The following is a 10,790-nucleotide window of genomic DNA, read 5'->3' as shown; positions in this document are numbered from 1 at the left end:
TGTGTGTTTTAACACTCAGCGCTGTTAACACAGTCTATTAATGTGACAGTATGGGCTCCAGTGCACTGCCTCTCATCTGTGAGTATAAGATCATATTCTTTACTATCTTCTGTTTTCTGTTCCTAATGCACTGTATTCAGCCGAAGATGGGATATAATAATGAGTGTTGTGTAGGAGAGTCTATGAATCCACAGTCTCACTGCTTATTGTATTATTTATTGATCAGATTCAATGTGATGTTACGTGTTGATCAGATAAAGAGGTTTATGATGCATTTATCTGTGTGATGATGCGTGTGAAAGATGGAGGCAATGTGTGCATGTACTTTTGCTTAGTTTTGTTGTAACATCTTTCCTCCCATTTCAAGTAGTTGAGATAAATCAGATGTATTTGTGTTGATGTGAGTAAGTGTTGAATGATGCTGTATCTTTAAATAATCTCTCCATCAGAGACTCAGAGAGTTTGAGAACAGAGACTGAACACACACTCATCTTCTCTATCACTTCTCTTTCTCTCTGACTCTCTTATTGAGAAATAACTGCAAAATGAATTTGGCCAATTACATTTCATTTTTTCAAACAAACAGTTTATCAAACAAAGTAGAGCTTTTCTCAGAACTAACTTCTCTTTTCTGAGAAACAGTTCAGTTTTTTTAACCAGTTTGCCTGAACTTCATATTTAGTTGTTGTGTGAAGTCAGTTCACACGAGTGTCAGAATAACCTCAGGTTTCCAGATCAAGTTCATGACGTCGACATATGAACATGTTCCACCAATGCTGGACCATCAGAAAGTGTCTCAGACTTTTTTTGTCCTTTTAATCATATTTATTTATTCATATTTTGCAAAGCTAATACATTTTATTTTGACAAATGTCTTGATTTGAAAACTGTGCTTGAGCTTTATTTATTTAAATAGCAAATATATTGATACATGTTTAATGTGGTTTAAGGGCTTTTTCACACTAGTTTGTTTGAGAGACTGCGAGCGGTGAACACATTAAACTACTGTGGTCTGAATATGGTTGGTTTTTGGGTCATTTTAGGAGGAACTGAGATCATTTAGTGTTGACATATGAATTATTTCTGCCGAGGCGAGAGCTCTTGAAGTGCTGAAACACACGAGGTGTGAAAATACTCTTAGACCAGAAGCACGAGGTCACTTGCAGCAGGTTTTCTTTCTGGTTGTGGTTCATTTCAGCTGTAGGCTATACCCACATTATTTTACTATAAAGTCACAATTACAGGTGTGCACAAATATTCAAAACTGTTATTTCTTTTCAAAAAAGAAAATACAAAAATACAAAAAAGTAAAATTCGAAGTAAATCCATGATAATTTTTTTTATTTTTTATTTTTTATTAAAATTAATTAAATTAAAGTGTACTATATATGAAGCACACTAAGTGTCCACATTATTTTTGCAGCCACTATAAAGTTACAATGAAGTTTACGGTGCCGACGTCAAACAGGAAGTGATGTCGTGTGTCTCAAACACTTTGACCTGATTTGGTTCTGAAGCTTGTTCTGTTCCAGTGAAGAATCAGTGATGTGAAACGTTAATCACATTAATGTTAATATTTAAAAGTGTCTTTATTCATAAAGTGTATCTTTATGTACTGTGATATAATGCATTGTAGTGGTGTGAAAGGTGCATGATTCTATATTATTTATACATGTTTAATAGTGTCTTAGAGTTAGGAACATGTTATACAGGCAAAATTCAATAGGGAGCAAAAATAAATAAAAACTTTAAAAAAAACACACAAAACAAGAGAACAAGAAGAACTATGAAGACAGTTACAGAAATACACTGACATCACATTTATTGATGAGTATAATGTCATATAATGTTGTATGTTGTGAAGCTCAGTGGTTCAAACTGCTGCTTTATTGTTGAGCATCAGTGAATCAGTGAATCAAACAGTGAATCAGTGAATCAAACAGTGAATCAGTGAATCAAACAGTGAATCGGTGAATCAAACAGTGAATCACTGAATCAACTCGTATCAGTTCACGAGTCCTGTGACGTCATCGTGTGTGATGATGTTAAATGCTGGACAATAATCCATCAGTTCTCCTGAATGAGCATCACAACAGAAAAACACGTTCAGTTCATGTAGAATAAACTCTAGACATGTTTCAGTGTGTGATTTACATTGTGTTGATTGAATGGAAAAGCTTCATATCTGTTTCTTCTGCTTTTAGTGCTGATGTCCCTCGTTCACTCTGGACTCAGTCAAGGTACTGTCCGTTACTGCAGTACATTTTAGTTTTTAACTAATGTGAATTGTGTTGTAGTAGTTTATTTGTCTTCATCAGGATCCCACATTTGTCTGTTTGCTGATGTTTTATGTCCATGTTTTGCATATTTCACAGAATCATCTGACTGTAGTTCCTTATGCTGCAAAACATTACATAAATCTGCTATTTATTCAATCAATCAAACAGTCTTGCAGTTGTAAAGTAGTTCAGTCAGACACTGATTTCAAAAGATCATTTTATTTGCATGTTTCTGCATTGATGTACTGAAGGCACTCGTTATTAAAGATTTTAAGAACTCTATAAAAACTCCATAGTAACCATATTTGACAACTACCAACCACCTAGTAACACCATAGCAACTAACAAAAACACCTTAGCAACCACCCTGAACACCCTACCAACATCTAGAAATGCTCTAGTAACCACAAAAAACTCTAGCAAGCACCCAGAACACCCTAGCAACCACCTAGCAACGCCCTAGCAACCACCAAGAATACCCTAGCAACTGCCTAGCAACCACCAATAATACCCTAGCAACTGCCTAGCAACCACCCAGAACACCTTAGCAACTGCTTAGCAACACCATAGCAACCACCCAGAATACCATAGCAACTGCCTAGCAACACCCTAGCATCCACCCAGAATACCATAGCAACTGCCTAGCAACACCATAGCAACCACCCAGAACACCCTAGCAACGCCCTAGCAACAACCAAGAATACCCTAGCAACTGCCTAGCAACCACCCAGAACACCTTAGCAACTGCCTAGCAACACCATAGCAACCACCCAGAACACCCTAGCAACCACCTGGCAACAGCATCTTGCTAAAAACATGCTAGCAACATGCTTATCATGCTAGCATCATGCTAGCATCATGCTAATCAAGCTAGCATCATGCTAATCAAGCTAGCATCATGCTAGCAACATGCTAATCAAGCTAGCATCATGCTAGCAACATGCTAATAAAGCTAGCATCATGCTAGCAACATGCTAATCAAGCTAGCATAATGTTAGCATCATGCTAGCAACATGCTAATCATGCTATCATCATGCTAGCAACATGCTAATCAAGCTAGCATCATGCTAATCAAGCTAGCATCATGCTAGCAACATGCTAATCAAGCTAGCATCATGCTAGCAACATGCTAATCAAGCTAGCATCATGCTAGCAACATGCTAATCAAGCTAGCATCATGCTAGCAACATGCTAATCATGCTAGCATCATGCTACCAACATGCTAATCAAGCTAGCATAATGCTAGCATCATGCTAGCAACATGCTAATCATGCTAGCATTATGCTAGCAACATGCTAATCAAGCTAGCATAATGCTAGCAACATGCTAATCATGTTAGCATCTCCATTACTACTGTTTTCTTACTTTAATTTATTTCATATTTGCTGTTTTTTGCTGAAGTTAACAAAGTGTAAGCTTTCTATTTGATAAATAAAGCGTGACATGATATTTTCTTTGCATGACTTTTTCACATTTGTTAACCTAAGATCACAAGGGTTGAAAAAATGTTCTAGATTGTTGTTATTCTTATGAACAAAAGTAATGACCATATTCTAAACAGTTCAGTGAAGGTCACGGGTGTTTTCAGTGTATTTTCTGATTCTCTGATGCTGTGACTAAATTGCCCAACAAAGGGAAAGTAACTACACATTATGAGTATGAAAACTGATAGCAATCAAAATTCATTGAAATCTTAGCTGTGTTTTGACTTTGCAGTGCATTATTATTTCACACTGAACAGGGTGTCGTCATTAAAATAATATTTCATCCTTGAGAGCATTTAACGCTTTTAACATCCAGCAAACTATGCGAGCCATTAAATCAGCAGAGACTGCTAGATGAGAAAACCCATCCCATACAGAAATGTAATATATGTCAATATATGTAAATTACATATATAATGTCAGTGCCCATGTATGTCTGCTGCGTATATGAGAATATATGCAAAATTCATATATGTAAAACACATATACATATATGAAACATATATTTCAAAATATAGCAAAAATGGCAGTTTTCATGTAAGTGCCATATATTTTCCTGTATATGCACATAAATGTGAAATATATGTAAGACGCATATATGTATACATGCATATATGGTTTAAACTACCCCTTTAATGTTTACATACCAGGAAATAAGGCGTGGACTCTCTGGCAAATGTAGATTGCTGGACATCAGAGTTGCAAATTCCTGAAACAATTTTTAAAAAGGACAGCACAACGATCACAGAACTCAACTGACAGCTTTTGATAGCATTTTTTTTTTTGCCGTGAACCCGTGAAAACTATTTTTGTCATAAACTGTAATAAAAAAAAAGTAAAAAAAAAGGTGTGTATGTGTGTTGTTGTGTATGTTCTTCCAATAGCTTACAATGATATCATGTTGCTTGTTCTAGATCACTCGTCTCAGTAATTAGTAAACATGCCAGTTTTATTCTGTGTCAAATGTTCTGTATAAACAAATTACTAAATATTTTTCATTGTTTTTCATTACAGGGTTTGAGCTAAACTCTGCAGGAAAGTGGATCTCGAGGGCCAGAGTTGCCCACTGGTTTATTTAATGTAACATCAATGCTCTTTAAATGGTTGGTTCACCCAAAAATGAAACCAAATAAAATCACCATCATGTCGTTCCAGAACCCGTCGAACGTATAACCCGGAAGCGCTGCACTGTGTTTAGAGACGCTATTCTCGTCGCTTCATAACATTAAGTTTGAACCACTGAAGTCACATGGACTATTTTAACAATGTCTTTACTACCTTTCTGGGCTGTAGCAACAATGACATCAGGCCAGCTGTTTTTCAAATTAAGTGAATCATGAGGGTGTCGAACACATCGTCTTTGTCCTTAGGGAGGCAGCTCTGGTTAATTATTCCCCACGGGGTAATTTTCCAGCGCCCGTGTGGCTGGGGTCCCCCCCAGTTCAGCGTGTATTCCTTTGTTTCTCAAGTGTCTTCACATTCCATAACGGAAATACTGACAATTTTATTGTGTGTTAAATCACACTTTATTTGTGTGTAATTATGCATAGGAATGTAACGTTATGTTTTTCCTACCTTTACCTGTCACCCTTGGTATCTGTCTGACCGTCCTGTTTTAATTCAACCAGTCACACATAGGAGATTACAGTAAGATGTATTGTTCTGTGTGTACAATCTTAAGAGGAAATATGAATTCTTTCTCTCATAAGACATATGGTCAAGGTAGGCGTGTCTTCTTCACACAAAGAAACTTTTTCCCGCTTCAGATCAGAAGATCTGATTTGCTGTTGTCCCAAAAAGAGGGCGTAAACAGATGTATTTTAAAAAGAAGAGACCTCCACTTCTCGCTCTCTCTCATCTCTTGCTCTTGCTCTGACCTCCTCTTCTCCATGCGCAGCGCTTCTCCTCCCAACGGAACCAGCTGGACCAGGCCTTGCCTTGGCTTCTCCTCTGGGACGCATACCCTCACGTCATGTAGAAGCTGCCGTTCTTTGCAACTAAGTTATATATATTTGCCTCTTCCTTCACGGGAGATGAATCTTATTTTCCGGTAAACGTTACATTCAGTGAGCCTTTCAAGCTTCCCGCGACACCGGAAGACGCAGCAGAAACAGGACACCGTCCGCGCTTTCCTGCCTCTCAGCCTCACCCGAACAGAGAACAGACTTGCAAGTATATTTATATCTGTCTAAAAGCTGATTCCAGGTGTCTCGTAAAATTAGGTTCTGTATGTAATAATTACTAGTCTTTCCTCTTCTCTCTTCCTTTCTTTCTTTCATTTCATTTATTCTGATCACATTCTTATGTTCTTGTTTGGTTAAATGTTTGTTTGTTTTTATTGTTTGCATTTTTATGTACGTTTATATTTGTAGCTCATATAATCTCTCTAGTTTTGCATTTATTAAAATCCATTTATACTTTTCACTGTCTCTGTGTTTGAAAACCCACCTTATAAAGTCAATGAAATTAAAAGATCTAATTAAGCTACAAGCTCGATATTATAGACTACATTGAGCAGTTTTAATTAATAAACTCAGAAAGTTTGATGTTCGTGGCCAGAAGATAAAACTTTCTTGGAGTTTGTAAAGGGATCCCCTTCTTAACTGTGATAATCTCACATTTATTCGCTGGACGAATGACTGATGACCAGACCAGTTACAGAACAAGGTAATCTCGATAATTGATAAAGTAAATGTACATGCGATTTCTGAATTATTATGACCATGAGTTATGATTATTAATATTTCCAAAATTCCCTATATCCTTGAGCTAATTCGCATTTACCCAGAGTCGTTTATGTTACAGGGCCTTGAAAGTGGTTGTTGTATTGCTGTCTATGTGGGGTCAGAAAGCTCTCAGATTTGAGGCCAGCAGCCGTATCACCCTGTAGCCCAAGACTGGTTTCCCACTGAAGCTCAGCAGGGTTGAGTCTGGTCAGTTCCTGGATGGGAGACTCCTGGGTAAACCAGGTGTAACTCACTTCAGAGTATGTACACCCTAGGTTCGTAGGAGCTGAGAAGTACAGTAATAACCAAACAACACAGGTGTAACATTTTGAAATGTGTAATCTTTTTAGTTCAACAAAATATTTCAACACTTCACAACAATTGTGTGCCACTACCTATGGGCCCAAAATAAATGTAGAATAAAATGAAATGTCCTTTTTGAAAATGTTCCTTGGAAATTGTTCTTAGGGGTCCCAGAGTTCAATCCAGAGTTTGAGTCAGTTAGTCAAAAGGGGGATAGTCAAAGTCAAGGGTAAGTATTCGAAAGGGAAAATCTCGTTGGTGTCGGTTTGTTGAACTGACACAATCCTACCACAGGCTTCCGGAATGCTGTGGTGAAGGTTCACAGTTCATTGGAAAGGCTCGCCATCTATGGTTCAATGGTTCACCTGGTATGATCCAAGGACTGGAGCTTCTGGAGCTTCTGCTCGCCTCATGAAAAGACCTGACCTGTATATAGAACAGGTTCAGTCCAGAATCTATGATATCAACTGGTTCTTGAAGTGTTGTACAACATTATATTACTGTTCGGAAAATATCATAGCATAGTTCACATGAAGAAAACAATAGCTATTTTAACTATTAAAGTCAGAATATACCATTTTAACCTTATGTCATTACAATGAAATGTAATTATAGGGACACATTGTACTAATGAACTTTTTCTCTCTGCTTTTAATCCCTTTTTACTTAGGATTTTTTTTTTTTTTTTGATTTTGAATAAAAATAAATGAAATACAGTTTTTAATTGAAAACCATTTGTATGAATTACAGCATTTGCTGATTTAACCACTTTAAATAACTTAAAGTGATATTTTATATTCTCCTGTATGTAACTTTAACCTTTAGTCACATATATACCACAAAGTAAAATGTTACGAAAGCATATTTTTGTAATACATGCCAAATTAGTTTACATTTCTCTTTAAACCATGAAATAAATGTATTTTATCATGTTACATTCCTTCAAAACAACAGAAAATGTTTGAATAATCTCTAATTGGAGCTAGCATTGCCGCCTCGTGGTTTTTCCACACACACAATCATTGAACACCTTAGCTTACCAAGAGAGGATTTTCAGTATGAGAAGCCAGGACAGATAAAAGCGATGGATGGCTCTCCAACTTCTAAAACAAGGTATATAGGTGTTTACATAATGAACTAAATCATATTTAACTGTCAGCAAAAACAGACAAGTTTTCATACCTTTTCTTCTCAGTTTTTTCAACTCGTGGGAGAAACCGAAGCAGTGCTCCATCTGATTTTAGCGATGTAAAGCTAACGGAAGTATTTGAGCACGCTACTTCCGGTTTCCCACAAAATAAAATGTATTTTTCAAAATAAAACCCCCATTACTCATAAACGTGAAGTATGGACAAATAATGATACAATTATGATACAAATACAATTAACTGGTTAACCCCTTTTTAGGCGGGTTACATCGGCTTCTGCTGGAGAAGTGTTAGTGAGGCCAGTAGGGGGCGCTGCTCATCCTGGGGTCTATATGGGTCCCTAACGCCCCAGTGTAGTGATGGGGACACTATATGTCAAAGAGCACCGTCCTTCGAATGAGACGTTAAACTGAAGTCCTGACTCTGTGGTCAATTAAAATTTAAACACTTCTCATAAAGCGTAGGGGTTTAACCCCGGTGTCCTGGAGCCACAGTCCTTCCATCGGCCCTTATCAATCATGGCCTCCTAATAATCCTCATCCACTGAATCGGCTTTATCACTCTCTCTCTCCTCTCCAGCTGTAGCTGGTGTGTGTGTGTGTGTGTGTGTGCGTGTGTGTGGTGAGTGCACTGGTGCCGTTGTACTGTGGCTGTATCATCACTGGTGGTGGTTGAGGAGATTCCCCTGACTGGGATGTAAAGTGCTTTGGGTGTACAGTAGTATAAAAAGCGTTATATAAATGCCTCATTCATTTCATCAGAAAGATCTTCATTTGTGTTCCGAAGATGAACGAAGGTCTTACGGGTTTGTAACGACATGAGGGTGAATAATTAATGGCAGTAACTTAATTTGTGGCTGAACTAACCCTTTAAGGGAGAATATAGTGGCTCTTAAAAGAGTCTTTGGGTTCCCTGATCAGACAGCCGAGCTGCTAAACACATTTATGCTCGTGTGAGGGATGATGTTTTATGTGGATACTGGAACAGGCCTTAAAGGGTTAGTTCACCCAAAAATGAAAATTCTGTCAGTAATTACTCAACCTCATGTTGTTCCAACCCCGTAAGACCTTCGTTCATCTTCGGAACACAAATTAAGATATTTTTGATTAAATCTGAGAGCTGATCACTCCTCCATAGGCTTCTATGTGATTGAAACTTGCTGGCCCAGAAAAGTTATTAAAGAGATCATTAATATAGTCCAAGTGACTACAGTGGCTCAACCTTCAGTTTATCAAGCGACGAGAATACTTTTTGTGCGCAAAAACAAACAAAAATAACGACTTTATTCTACTATTCATTTCCTTCTCTCTGGACTTAGAGTTAGTTTATGTAGTGTTTTTGCGTAGCACGTCTGTGTTGCACGTCATCACGCATCACACACATGACAAGCGTCAATCAATAGTGAGCCTACGTGGTGACGTGCAACACAGACGTGCAGCGCAAAAACACTACGTAAACTAACTCGACATCAGTAAACACTGCAACAGTATAGTCAGTCTTAGCAAAGTTTAAGAAGAACATTCACGGACAAATTAAATATGAATTGTGTAAGAATGTCATTTAGAAAATGGCATAGAAGCAAATCCTAAAAGTCTTAATACAGTTATGGAGACTTATTTGGTGATAATAAGACTAATATTTTGAAAACTATTAAATAATGTGAAGAATGTTGAAGAATATTCTAGCATTGGCTAGAAGGAAAAATAACCAAGAGATAATGGTAATATAAGATAAAATAATGCATGGATAGGAGGCTAATTCCTCCTACTTGAAGTAAGAGTGAGAAATGAAAAATGATATAAAACGTGGGTTATTTTAAAACATCATCCTAAATATCATGATAAAATTTAAAATGAAAATAGACAGTATTTCTTTTTAGAGAAAAAAAAAAAATGTGCACATACTTGGCAGCAGAAACTAAGAGTGATATTAAATCACGAATATATGATGATGGAGCATGTAGGCCAATAATATTTAATGAGAGTCACATAAAATTGATTAGGATTATGGAAAATATTGCAGTATCTGTTATATTAAAGTATTCTAATATGCAGAATGTAGACTAGAAAGACTAGAAAAAATTGGGAGAGAAACTGGACAAGGATGGTCAATCAATTTGTAGAAGAGTTGAGAAAACAACTTAAAGTTAATTTAGTATGTTTCCATAACAAACAAAAAGAAATGAATAATTGAAAAATTAGCTCATTATGAATAATAGGTGCAAGTAGACATATTGTAATGTTGACCTGATTGACACTCCTGGATGCAGGCTTATCATGCAAGTGTTTGAGAACAGCAAGAGAGCAGATGAGGACAAACAAGCTCTCATTATGATCCATGCAAGAACACCAAATGGCCTTGACTGAATCTGGAACCCTTCCAAAGAAGGGGGCGGAAATAGCATAAGAAGTCCTATATAGTTTGTATATGCCTCTTATTCAGTCACAAAATAGACTGTACAACAAGATAGACTGTGATAGCAAGAAATGGCCGCTCTGCATCCAGGGGCGTCGGACTGGGGGTAAAACCAGTACTGATTACCAGGGCCCCAAAGGGAGAGAGGGCCCTTGAAAAGTCTGGAATATATTTTATGTTACCTAGATATGTTCATTTCCTAATTAAATTTCATAATGAATGTCAGATGAAATGTAAAATTAGTGTATTGGCTGAATAACTTTGTTGATTGACTGACTGGTTCCACCACTTGCTAATGCACCAAATGGTTTAGTCCATCTGCATGCATTTTGTTTATGTTAGTTAGTTCAGCATCTGGAGGAGCGCAAACTTTATGGGGTGAGATTTCGGTCAGAATTCTGCGCGCGCAAGATCACATTTTGAGCGTGCAAAAGG

General features: G+C 37.2%; 1 long non-coding RNA gene across 1 annotated transcript; it reads right to left on the bottom strand.

The window, feature by feature from the left end:
- Positions 1-6,995: 6,995 nt before the first annotated feature.
- On the bottom strand, positions 6,996-8,036 carry LOC311077079. The gene is made up of 3 exons (XR_014604744.1): positions 7,975-8,036; positions 7,833-7,895; positions 6,996-7,218 (listed from the first exon to the last, which is right to left on the bottom strand). It is a non-coding gene; the product is annotated as an uncharacterized lncRNA (long non-coding RNA).
- Positions 8,037-10,790: the final 2,754 nt, after the last annotated feature.

The sequence above is a fragment of the Abramis brama genome (genome assembly GCF_963993115.1).
Source record: "Abramis brama genome assembly, contig: SCAFFOLD_145, whole genome shotgun sequence".
NCBI classification, from domain to species: Eukaryota; Metazoa; Chordata; class Actinopteri; order Cypriniformes; family Leuciscidae; genus Abramis; species Abramis brama.
This window is presented reverse-complemented; position numbering and strand designations above follow the sequence as displayed.